The sequence below is a fragment of the Biomphalaria glabrata genome, chromosome 1 (genome assembly GCF_947242115.1).
Source record: "Biomphalaria glabrata chromosome 1, xgBioGlab47.1, whole genome shotgun sequence".
NCBI classification, from domain to species: Eukaryota; Metazoa; Mollusca; class Gastropoda; family Planorbidae; genus Biomphalaria; species Biomphalaria glabrata.
Genome location: NC_074711.1, coordinates 84,772,379 through 84,784,740, shown reverse-complemented (window position 1 = coordinate 84,784,740; position 12,362 = coordinate 84,772,379). Strand labels below are relative to the sequence as shown.

At 39.6% G+C, this 12,362-nt stretch overlaps 1 long non-coding RNA gene and 1 other non-coding gene across 3 annotated transcripts; one reads left to right on the top strand and one right to left on the bottom strand.

Annotated features, from left to right (window-relative positions):
• Positions 1-380: 380 nt before the first annotated feature.
• LOC106072159 (uncharacterized) lies at positions 381-3,879 on the bottom strand. Of its 2 annotated transcripts, none has more exons than XR_008778860.1 (4): positions 3,603-3,879; positions 1,538-1,624; positions 1,137-1,224; positions 381-666 (listed from the first exon to the last, which is right to left on the bottom strand). It is a non-coding gene; the product is annotated as an uncharacterized LOC106072159 (long non-coding RNA). The 2 variants fall into 2 exon arrangements; XR_008778855.1 differs by having other exon boundaries at positions 1,538-1,627; positions 3,603-3,817.
• LOC129924321 (U6 spliceosomal RNA) lies at positions 851-953 on the top strand. Its single transcript, XR_008776305.1, has one exon. It is a non-coding gene; the product is annotated as a U6 spliceosomal RNA (small nuclear RNA).
• Positions 3,880-12,362: the final 8,483 nt, after the last annotated feature.

The following is a 12,362-nucleotide window of genomic DNA, read 5'->3' as shown; positions in this document are numbered from 1 at the left end:
CGCCGATTACTGTTAAGGTCGCCTCTGTCCCACTGTAACACTCTACCATTGGTCCAGCAACCCCCCCCCCCCAAGTAAAATATAATTTTACATTCACAACAAAATGTGTTGTTGTTTTTTTTTTTGCCAATGATTTTACCAGCAGCATTTAGGATTCTATCAAGTTTATTTTTATTTTTAGTGCTCAGATTGCCAAACCATTGCCATTTTCGTATATAAATAAAATTAACTAATTATCCCTAATGGTGTGGCATCGACAGTGAATAGTTTAGCAAAATTTCAACTTGATCCGAGAATGGGAAGTGGGAGACAAGTGTAAAAGAATCCACCTAGACAGATGGAGCAAGTTAATGTAAGCTTTGTGAAAAAAAAAATATCACCAGATTTAAATAATGCCTTTATTTCAAGATACTTTCATGTGTGAGTTCTAAATGTTGACAGATAGAAAGGCTAGAAGTTTCATGTCGTGTACCGCTAACTCTATAAGTCCACGTATTTTTTTTTTTTTTAAAAGATTTGCAGAAAAAAAAATCTAATAAAATTAACACTTTTCAGGATATAGATCTAATTTGAAATTTTGTGTAGACTTTTACTTTGTTGACTTTTCACCTTAGTCGTATGAATTTCCATTAGCCTCGTTCTGACAAGACACAGTTTTTTTGACGTCTGCAATGAATAAATACAAAGAGTAGTCATGAAAAAGATCTTAAATTGAAGTTTTTGCATTTTGTGTATAAACAAAATGAGTGAAGCTGTTTAGAGTACTCGAAAATAAACTATTTATAAGCATTGAGGTGCAAATTTCATATAATAGAATGCGCCTGCTATTTCAAGGTTTATTAACGCAGTACATATACAAAAATTGGAAAAAAAAAATTGGAAGGCTACAGAGAAGATTAGCCTGGCCCTTGCGCAAGGAGGACACGCAAATCAGTGAAGCGTTCCATATTTTTCAGAAGGCCACTGTGCTTTTAGAGTAATTATAAAAATACTGTCAGTTTCAAATTTTTAGCACACGACCTAATTTTCTACACAAGGCTTATCTACCCTGTAATTTTTTTTCTTTTATTAACAATTGTGGATCTATTTCCAAAGGAAGCCAAGCATGTTTTTACCCATATTATTATAATACAAACCAGCATTTCCATTTTTCTTTATCCATGCAAAATAAATGTTACTGAATACACAAGCTTGTGTTTGAAAATAATCACCAGGAAGATGTTCCTTTAAAAAGAAAATAATAAAATGATTGAAAATGAGCTTGGTATGCAAATACTTATTAGTTACGTTTAAAACAAATAACATTTTTAAAAAATTACAAAAAATGTAGACCCTATATTATATTACGTAGAAGTCAGTTATGAAACTCCAATTATATTACATCCTTCAATTAACAAATAAGGACTAGTGGCTAGAGCGTGTTGAGTTCATTCAATCAGTTCTTTAAAGTCATACATTATCTTAATGGACTGTATATCCGGAAGTTCTTAACACTCCCCGCTAAACTGATCCACTTGGTAACTGACAACATGCTCACCTGGTATGTCCTCCGAACCATGAACAGGGCTGAGTACTCATCTTAAACCACGCCACTGCGGTGATCTAGTGATGGTCTGGCGATGGTCTGCTGATGATGAAGTTGAAAATGGAAGAGAGAGTTGCTTCACGTAGCGCCCCCGCCTCCTCCACCCAGACCCCCACCCCCACCGTTCGTATTTTCGATTCCTTCAATCAGGTAAATCTACTTATCGTCAGCATGTTATTAAGTGACTAGAACTATTCTTTTGAATTGCATCATTCTCTAAAGATCAAAGCCTATTAGTACACTACGAATCAACGAATCTTGCATGGTGCCCCAACGGTCCAATAGACTAAGGGATAGGTAAAGGTCAAATGTACACTACCTGGGGCAATGGGGAAGTATGAGACAGCGGTTGTCGGACTTGGCCTACTCGGCCTACTCTATCTGCTTATAACTCCTTACGTAATGCCCCGGATTGAACTGATTTGACCCCGCATTATGACCATGACGCACAGTCTCTAGTGGTAGAAAAATAAGTAGACTTTTACGATTGTTAGCTCTGATGAATTCACTACAAACCATTAAAAGTTAAGTTCCCATTTCAAACCTTGTGATCTTTAGGGCAGATGATGTTAAGGACATCAGTTTCTTTGCTCAACGTTTAACAATAAGGGTGTCATGTGGTCAGCGCAACGCCTTTACTGTCCCAAACTAAAGTCAGGTATCCATTAGAGTTAGGTGGACTCAAGAGTGCCCTAAAGATCCCGAAACTCAAAATCTCAGTCTTCACCGAGATTTGAACCCAAGACTACAGGTTCGGAAGCTTTAAGCGCTCAGCCACCTCGTCCCTATATCAATCGTGACGTATTTTTTTAGTATCCACCGCCACATTTCTACCAGTGGCTGGGCTCCATTAATAAAGTGCTGTGAATAGTCATCTGCCGAAATTGAAAAAGACTAAATGTGGCTCAACAAAGAAGGCTAAGACAGATTTTAGGACATTGGACGTCCTGTATAGTTTAGTCCAACGCCGTCATCGGGGTTTTGGACGCCCTCGCCGCATGTAAAATTATCTTTATGTTTAAAGTTTGTTGTTTTACGGGTTGGGGTTGCTACCCCCACGCCAAACCCTCCCCCTTTCTCACCAGGGCTTGGTGCCGGCAGATGAAAAGTATTTTCTCACACACGTAACGAAATAAAAAGTTTTTCTGAACTAAAAAGATATATACATATATTTACATGCTTTCAATCTCAAAGACCACGACAGGACTGATGATTGGGGGGGGGGGGGGGGAATTAAAACAGCTTGTGGTTCGGACCCTGGAAATGAAATCCCAAGAAGAGACCTGAATGGAGGGATGTTTTGAGGACCATGCGGGTCCATAGAACAGATCCTGTGAAGGTTCTGTTTCTGTGGCCTACGGTTAACGAGGGTGTCATGTGGTCAGCACATCGTTCAACCACCTTAACTTTGTCCACACTAATTTCAAGTATCCATTAGAGCTGGGTGAATTTAGAGGCAAAGTGAAGATCCCACTCCCTCTCTTTCTCTCTCTCTCTCTTTCTCTCTCTCTCTCTCTTTTTCTCTCTCTGTCTCTCTTTCTTTTTCTCTCTCTTTCTTTTCTCTCTTTCTCTCTATTACTCTCTCTCTCTCTGTCTCTCTCACTCTCCCACACAATCTCTCCATTTCTCTCTCTCTTTCTCTCTCTCTTTCTCTCTCTGTCTCTCTTTCTTTCTCTCTCTCTTTCTTTCTCTCTCTCTCTCTCTTTCTCTCTCTCTTTCTCTATCTCTCTCTTTTTTTTCTCTCACTCTTTCTCTCTCTACTTCTTCCTTCTCACCTTCTTTCCCTTCCCTCCATGACCACATACAACATACATACTTGCTATTACGTACACTCAGTACAAGTTTTTCACTGTCTCTCTGAGAACTTATTTGTTTGCAATGACTAATTAGAAGGCCAGTCTGCGCCCCCAAAATGGAAAAGTCATGTTTAATGTGCTAATGACTTCACTTAGGAAAAAAAAAAAACTCGTTACACCCTGACCTCCCCCTCCTTGCATAAAAAAAATCTTCCACTAACCTATATGTTATTTGCACATTCTGTTACAATTACCGTCTGCTCTTAAGGTTTGGCCAATAGCCAGAACACAACAAAACGTTAAAAAAAAAAGTCCAAGCTCTATACTGGAGTCCTAACTCGGCTTAGTAATAAGATATATGTGCGGACGTTCACGCAGTTTCGGTAATTAGTTCACTACAAAACGACAAGTGTCATGGTGGCGCTGCGAGTCTATGAATAATATTCCATTGTACAGGGTAGTATCATGGGAGCTCAAGTCTCGCGCATGCGTGTGAGACCAAGGCAGAAAATTATATTTTCTTACCGTGAAAGCTTTTTTTTTTTTAAAAAATAATTTCACAGATTAGATGTAGATCTGGGGTTTTAGTATGCAGTCAAGCACGTAATAATGACACCATAAATTAACAGAGATTAACAGCAGACGGTAGCCGCTGATTAGGAACACCTGAGAGTTGTCTAACTTTAGTTTGTGTGGGCAGACGCCTATAGGCCAAAACTAGAGTATGCGATAAAAAAGTAAAGTTTCAATTTTTCTCAGACCTTGCCATCTATAGGGCGGACAATAGAAAGTCATGTGTTTCAATGGTGTCGTGTGGCCAGCACAACGACCAACAGCACTTACTTTCCCCCAACTGATGTGAAGTACCCATTAGAGTTGGGTGCAGAGGCGAAGTGAGAGGGGGGGCAAGGTGGGCACGATGCCCCGGGCGCCACCGTCAGGAGGGCGCCACAAGCAGAGAGGCGCCAAAAAAATAATTGTAGATATTTTAGTTTCATAATACATTTTAAGGTTAATTGTATTATATTATTATTAAGAACTTTTAGAAGCATGGAAAATGAAGGAGGGCGCCAATAAAGTTTTTTGCCCCTGGCGCACGTTTTGCTAACTACGCCTCTGGTTGGGTGGACTCTGGGGTGCCCTAAACACCCCGAAATTCAAAATACCAATGTTCACCGAGATTCGAACATGAGACGTCTCGATTTGGAAATACCAAATATTTATATTGTTGTGGGCTAATATCATCTGACTTCACTTCTTAATAATTACTTCACATTAGCCACAGAACATTACAAGTTAAATATAGACTTAATATAACAACTTTCACTTCTATAAAATAACACTTTATTTATCACTGGGAAATCCATCCAGTCTTCCTAAACGTCGCTATTTCTAACTACTATTCAAAACACAGCCTACTTCTAACATAACGCCATGTTGGTCTCTTGTTCGCCTAAGTCTACTACGTCATCAGTCTGTCTTACTACGTCATTACTTTTACCGTCGCTAAAACAATACACAATATATTTAACTAAAAAAACTAACATACTTTCTAAACTAGTACATAACAATATGTAAAGAGAGAGAGAGAGATCGGACCAGTATTGTATGTCAGTGTTGTAAAATGGTCTCCTTGTGCCAGGATTCAAGAATATGATGGTGCAGAGGCGCATCCCCCTTTCAGAAACTCTAAGTTTGGGTGCGACAACAAGAGAATCCTCCAGTACATTTTGATTGTACCAACTTGTACACGTAATAGTGTACTTGCACTACTCAATGACTTCTAAGAAGTAAATGTATCTTGTTACTCGACGTCTTTACGTCTTCTTCAAAACAATGCCCCACCCCCACTATATTTTAATGGCCTCTGTAGGCCTCCATTTGTTATAGGTCCGGGCGGCGGAGCCAATAAGCCCCTTCGTATCACCTTTGATGCGCCGCTGTAAATGTGTTAGATCTATCGATCGCATGTTTTAGGCAATACGGAACAAGAAGGTTTTTAATCTTTTTAAGGCCTATCTAAAAAAAAATATTTTTTAAACTAAACTCTTTTACCATTGTTTAAATAAAAAAAAAAAAAAAATTTTAAAAAAATGTAACCTTTGATCTTTGAGTCACGTGATCAGGAACTTGGGAGCACACTATTTTCCAAGAAGATTTCGACTCAAATCTCAATCTAACGATCAGAATAGATGTTGAAAAGTCGACCAAATTTTTTGTTTACTTGTATACCTGAAATCAGTCTGAATATCTCTTTGACTATTGTGTGTGTGTGTGTGTGTGTGTGTGCGTGTGTGTGTGTGCAGTTTTTACTGCTCTTATGACAAAGAAACATTTTAAATCAAAGATGTTTGAACAATGTAAATTTAGTTTGAAATCGTAGACTCAGGGGAGGCAAGAGAGTTCGGACAGTCAGTTTAATCTTGTTCTTTACTGCAAGACTTTCCCTGTGGATTTATTATTTCAATGTATTTATATTGTGTCCTTATACTAAAATACTTAATGTCCTTATTTATTACACAACTTTTTCTGTGGATTATTTCCAATCCCATATTTTATTTTTGGTCTGACAATTCTATTATCTTATCTTATAGATTACAGACGTTACTTCAAAAAGGAAGATTTATACATCCTACGCATTTTAAGTGTTATATATTAAATATATGTTAATCAATGACTTAAACTCTGCTAAGTCGATCGTTTTCCTGGCTGATTCAGGCAACCCATTCTTGTTTATTCTGTAATGACACTAGCGAAGAAGCAGAACTTGTACGAATTTGTTCTAGCATATGGAATAAGAAATGTGACATCTATCTTTTGTGTTTTTCTAAGTATTTCATTAGTTTTTGTTTTACTATTTAATGGGATCCCCGGTACTTCGCTTGATGTTGGTGTCGCTGGATCTAGTACTGTTGTAATGTAATAACCACACTAGACTCGCGTTGCAGTTGACTGTCCATCTGTTCCTCTTTTACTCTTAGCTATTATAGTGTTACGATCTTCTCTCCTACTATCCAGGCTCCCTTCTAACTGCACCACACGACACAACGAACTTAAAAAACCTCACAACTCATCAGGGTTCCAAAGTAACAGTAGCAATTTAATTTCAAATACATTACAACACTGTACAATTGGCAACAATATAACAATAACTGTCCAAAAATCGGATGGAACGTTGCTTGACCACTCAGAATGATCACAATCGCCGTGACTTGCATGCGTAACATTTACACACAGGTCGTTGCCGAACTGGCGTGTACTCACTGTACTGTCACTGGTCACAGTTGACCGCTCGTCCTGCGCTGGACTGTGGCGATTTGGGTAGGCTAAAAACACACAGCACTACCCCCATCTGTGTCACCGCCAGGTTTACAACAATAGTATTGACTAGAGACAACAATGAGCATAATACACGAACACAATACACGAACACAATACCAGAACACAATACAAGAACACAATACCAGAACACAATACGGGAACACAGTAATAGACAGAACACAAAATATGAATCAGTGCAAATTGTCAAGGGTTTAATATTCTCTTGCTTTATCGGTGTGATAATCTATGTCACCCAAACCACCTACCATAAGTCTTGTCGTATTCATGGCCTGGATAGTAGGTAGCCATTATGAATAGATAGTATGAATGGAGTTGACTGTAGCTTCAGTAGGTAAATGTCACGGTTGGATGCAGTCATGCGTGCAGTATGGGTGTCACTCCAACTGACATCTCCGGTTATACAATATAAGGGCAACACATTTTGGTGAAAAGCTGTGCGAACCTAGATCTACTGAGATAATCGTGTATACTATACGTATGTGTGTGTCGCGGTATGTTAGACTTGAGTAGACTATTTGCGTGGCAGTTATTCTGTCAGCTTTTTCCTTATCTTGCTGGGCAGAACTAACAAGTGGGTGAAGATATATAGAGTCTATGTATGTGTGTTTACGTGTTTATTTCTGTGGTTAGGTGTGTTTGTTATGTGAGAGCATGTAGATACTTATTACCACAGAAGTGCAGTCTCCAGAATGTAGAGACTTGCAAAGGGGCAGAAAATGCAAAATCCCAACTGTTTTTTTTTAATTAAAGGTCAAAGAGGGTGTGATGTTGCTAGCACAGTGACCAAGCCACTTTCATTTTTCCCAACTATAAACGTAACTGGGATTCGAGCTCTTAAGCCTATCAGTACGGAAGCCAAGTGTTTTACCACACAGCCACAGGTTTCTTAATTGTTTCTTATGGGAAGCGTGGTCGAGAGGCTAAGTGGTACCTAGAAGGGGGCTCGAGGTTCGACACCCGACTCGGGTAGAGCGCCTAAAGGCAGCACGGAAAACCAACTCCTAGCTACCCCCCTCCCCCCCCCCCTCCACTGGTCCACAAATGAGATTGGACCAAAGCGCTCTGAGCATGCTATAAGCATGAAAGTAGCGCTATATAAAAGCTATAATAATAAAAGCTATAATAATTATAATTTCTTAGATTAGTCCTTTTAACATTAACCTTTTCCTTTCATAATAGATGCTGTGAGGTTGTTAGTTTATAAAGGTTAAATGGACGGGGCTGTTTGAAGGCTTTAGTTACAGGCTGAATTGTTTGTTTGTTTTTCGGCGAAAAAAAACTAGGTAGTGATACTTTACACATCGCCCACATTGGTTTAAAGCACGAGCCCAATCGTCTGCTACAAGTGTCATGGAACAGCGATCTGGAGTGTTATAACTCGAACGTTTGAAATAGTCAAGTCTTTAATATCTTCCTTGACACTACATTGTATCTCTTAGTGACTACTATATTCAACCTTTATTGTAAGACATTCAACTTCCTCGAACTATTCTGTCGCTAGGTGATCATCTCCCTTCCTAAAACAGCAAAGATTTTTCTGTATTTCATTATCAGAGAACTCACAACTCATTCGCCATTCTAGTTTTTGATTTGAAACTTGTACAAGGCTGTTCCTATTACTACATTACAAAGACACAAAGATAAAGGCACATTCCTCGTTCCATATGCTAGGACAAATCTGTACAAATGCTCTTTCTTCCCTAGCGCTATTAGAGCATGGAATGGGTTGCCTGAGCTAGCCAGGAAAAACAGTGACTTCGCAGAATTTAGGTCATTGGTTAATATGCATGATGACTAGGACGTAATCATCTTCTTTTTTGAAGTAACGTCTGTATGATATAAGATAAGATAAGATATTATTGAAAAAGCAGAGCAATAAATTGCCTAATATTAGTTACAAGGGGCCCCATATCTCTTATAGCTTTGGGTCTAATCAAAACTAAATCCTGAATTTACGCATAAATATTTCCCATACTTTTGAATGTACTGCAATGTACTATTATTCGGTAGGTTGAGGACCCCTGGAAAGCTTGCTGCTTATGTATTTTGGTTATACTACAACCCAACATCGTGTTCTCACCGTAAACCTCCCTCCTCTTTCTTGCGATGAAGGAATCTTTTGTCAGTTCAAAGTTTACCTGAGATCAAGTCCAGATCGGAGTATAAGATGACCCAATTGCTGTGATGTGTGACACACTTTTTAGTCCGCGGAGAATGGAGACCAATAGTATCCCGGTTGTCTTGTCCTGCCCGCCAAAAGTTTCATGGGAGATGTTGAAAAGCCCCAGGGCTAGGAGTACACCTAACTGGCAATACCACTGTTGTCGCGTAGTTAGTTCGTGGTGAATGATAGTAATTTTAAACTAACACCTCCACATATTTTGTTTTTAAAACTCAGCTTTTATTTCAAGCAAAATAAATTGTTTAAATTATCATACTGTTATTCCGAAGAGTCAAGGTCCACCTCGGTGCTCTAAACTCTTTATGTTTTATTGCAAAGCTTATATCAACTCATTCTGTCAGTTTGGTAGAAATTTTGAACTTGTTTTTTTTTTCAATTGTCGGATCAAGTTGAAACTTTGCATAATTATTCATTGTCCCTTACAAAATATGTATTAATAAAAATTAACCATTAGTTAATTAAATAGTGGTAATTAAGTAATTTTCCTTCATATCCGAAAGTGGAAATAAATCTTACAGTATTTAGAGAAAGGGCTGTAAATATGGATTTCTTCTCCTTATATAAACATTTTAACTTATATATATAAATAAAGTGTTTTTTTTTAATTTATTTCAAACTGTATAATCTTTGTGGAATTAGTAAATTCTTAATTAAGTAATTAAGTATAAAACCAAGTTTACTTAAATCTATTAAATCTTCAATGTGGACAATGTAAAAGCACTACTAACCATTCGACAGCCTGGCTGGGTCGGACATTTTTTTGGCGAGCTTACAGGAGGACGCCGTAACAGAGGTGCCCCCCGCCCCCCCCCCCCCACCAGAAAGGTCTATAAAGATCAAAGATGAAGATCGATGAAGACAGCGTCCATACAAGGTTCTGCTCCCTGCATTTTTTTCCTGAATCTGTGGCAAAAGAACATCATGTCCGATGTAGTTCTACCTGCCCGAGAATCATTCTGAGGTCCAAAGAAATCCCTTGCCAAAGACAGGCACAAAACACACACACACACACACAAATAATAATTAGACAATGGCTTAGTATGTATTAGATGTGTCAAAATATACAGGTCGCAGCTGGTTTTGCAGTAGTCATGTGAAACACTGCGCTCATCCTGAATCTTCCTATTCGAAGACATTGCCTTTTGGCCTATCTGCCCAGAAAACATGCAAAGAATGAATTTAAGTCTCGAACCCTGCCCGCTACCTTCCCCTACCGTCCTGCATGAGGTTTGGACTAAGACTTAGTCTTAACCTCTAAAGGAACATAGGAAATTAATTAAACATATATAAAAACATCTCCACGATTCTATAAATATGTTTAGATCTCTTGTTGGACAGATTTTTTTTTTTTTTTGGTGTGCTGTCAACGGAAACTAGACCTAGATGTCATCCATTTTTGTTTCCACACTGACGTCCATTACGGAACACTGGTATAGGGCGCAGTTAGAATTAATGTGAAAACAACGTTAATGGCCCATTCTAAGTATCTCATAGCACAGTGGAGTGCAACAGATACTGGGAACAAGTTTATGGGTCAGTGTCGTCTGCCAGTGAACGAAACTATGATCCAGGTCAGAGAGATTGAATAATTGTAAACAAAAAGGATAGTTCTTTTTGCTGATCTTGTTCTAAGGTGGGAAGCGTGGTCGAGAGGCCAAGTACGCTTGAACTTGGGTTGGCTTGGCTACCTAGAAGGGGGCTCGAGGTTCGACACCCGACTTGGGCAGAGTTGCGTTTACTGAGCGCCTAAAGGCAGCATGGAAAACCAACTCCTAGATACTGGTCCACAATGAGATTGGACCAAAAGCGCTCTGAAAGTAGCGCTATATAAAAGCTATAATAATAATAGCTATAATAATAATAAGGGCTGTTGTCGCTAATGACTTGTTGCTGGTAATTACTTTATTATATATCACAAGCGAGTTCAATTTGACAATTTAACAAAATACAATGAAAGCTGTTTTGGTATACTTTAGAAACGGAATGTTGATCATTAACTATGTTTTATTTAAAAGCTAGCAATCACTGTAGAAATTCAACATCTAAGCATAGCATCTCTATGGTACTCTAAACATCGACTCTCCAGACGTAAAATGCCACAGATATATAGATCTTTGTGTCAAGGAAATATATCGTCTCACTATTTGATTAATGGTTCGTTTCCCTTTACAACTTCTCATGTGACTAAAGAGGCCAATCCTTGATACACAACTGCGGTCACATGTTGGTCATCTGTAATGACCAGGCGCCGGAACAAATCCACCTTCTTTCTACTTCTGTCTTCCAACTGCTGGTGTCGACTCTGAAGACCTCCATGTCGCGCTTGCCCACATAAGGGAACACATTAGCTCTCCTGCCTTCTATTAGATCACCTTGTGGGAGTTGACCTTGTGGCATTCTGCGAATATGACCCAGCCAGCTAAAGCGTCTGCTGCTGATAACAGCGCGGATATCCTGGCACCCTGCATTTCTCAGCACTTCCTCATTGTGGTCAGTGGCGTAGCTAGAGATTTGAGGCCCGGGGGGGGGGCTCTCTTTAGAGCCCCTGTATGTTGACATTCGACATCATGACATGAGGTAATGGCGTAACATTTAATCTAAAAACAAATTTCGGATACCCATGTGGGCCCCCCCTCAAGTGGGGACACGGGGGGGGGATTTTCAAATTTGGCCCTAGTGTCCCCATCCTAGCTACGCCACTGGTTGTGGTAATGTTATCTTGCCCCCTTATTTTAAGAATCTGCTTTAAGCGTCAGAAATGGAGAATGTTCAGCTTTTTGTTCCTGCCAAGAGTAGGTGAACCCTGTTTCGCTACCGTATAGCAGAATGTCATACAGGCTCGGCAGACTAGGACTTTGGTATTGATAGTCAGCAAGGTATTGTCCCACACTGTTCCTTATAGCAGAATGTCATACAGGCTCGGCAGACAAGGACTTTGGTACTGGTAGTCAGCAAGGTATTGTCCCACACTACCCCTTATAGCAGATTGTCATACAGGCTCGGCAGACAAGGACTTTGGTACTGGTAGTCAGCAAGGTATTGTCCCACACTACCCCTTATAGCAGAATGTCATACAGGCTCGGCAGACTAGGACTTTGGTATTGGTAGTCAGCAAGGTATTGTCCCACACTGTTCCTTATAGCAGAATGTCATACAGGCTCGGCAGACAAGGACTTTGGTACTGGTAGTCAGCAAGGTATTGTCCCACACTACCCCTTATAGCAGATTGTCATACAGGCTCGGCAGACTAGGACTTTGGTATTGGTAGTCAGCAAGGTATTGTCCCACACTGTTCCTTATAGCAGAATGTCATACAGGCTCGGCAGACAAGGACTTTGGTACTGGTAGTCAGCAAGGTATTGTCCCACACTACCCCTTATAGCAGAATGTCATACAGGCTCGGCAGACTAGGACTTTGGTATTGTTAGTCAGCAAGGTATTGTCCCACACTATCCCT